This window comes from Engraulis encrasicolus, chromosome 8 (assembly GCF_034702125.1).
Source record: "Engraulis encrasicolus isolate BLACKSEA-1 chromosome 8, IST_EnEncr_1.0, whole genome shotgun sequence".
Classification (NCBI taxonomy): domain Eukaryota; kingdom Metazoa; phylum Chordata; class Actinopteri; order Clupeiformes; family Engraulidae; genus Engraulis; species Engraulis encrasicolus.
In genome coordinates, this window is record NC_085864.1 from 33,636,678 (window position 1) to 33,637,444 (window position 767).

The following is a 767-nucleotide window of genomic DNA, read 5'->3' on the forward strand; positions in this document are numbered from 1 at the left end:
ACATTGCAACATTATGTGGATTTGTTTGAGTGTCAATTTCTAATTAGTGCAACTGTACTACGCCCAGTGTCTTTAGTAGGCATCACTGACGCTCAAAAGAAAGACTTTCTGCAAACTCCAGGAAAGGGCTCCACGTTTTGTGAAACCTGCTAGAGGATCTACCCCTTGAGTATCTAAGTTTTTCTAGAGGTAAAGAAGCCAAAACCTCTTTGACCCAACAAAGGAAAGACGGAGAATTAGCAGACTTCCATTGTCGCAAGATGAGTCTCCTTGCAAGAAGTGAACCAAATGCAATGGCGTATGTTTGGGATGTAGAGATCTTAACATGATCACCTATAACACCAAATACAGCAGTGACGGGGTCTAATGGAATGTGACTGCCACACATATGTGTAAAGGCATCAAATATTTGAGTCCAGAAACTAGTCAGTGATGGACATGACCAGAACATATGTCCAAGAGTGGCCAAGCCCTGATGACATCTCAAACAATGTGGGTCAGTGTTGGGGTAAATGTGGGCCAACCTTTCCCTAGAGCAGACATGATCAAGTGGCGGACCCAGGTCCGGAAGCGGACCAAAAACGCAATGTCATCCGGACCAAGAGAAAATCCATCTGTATTTAATATGTATAAATTATACATGAGATTTCGCTGCCATGCGATCTATAGGTGTATTTCGCCAGTCTTATGACAAATGAAAGTATCATCACTATGACAACTCAGTGAGTGAGCAAGAGGCCAGTGTGGCCAGCGAGTGAGGCTATTTT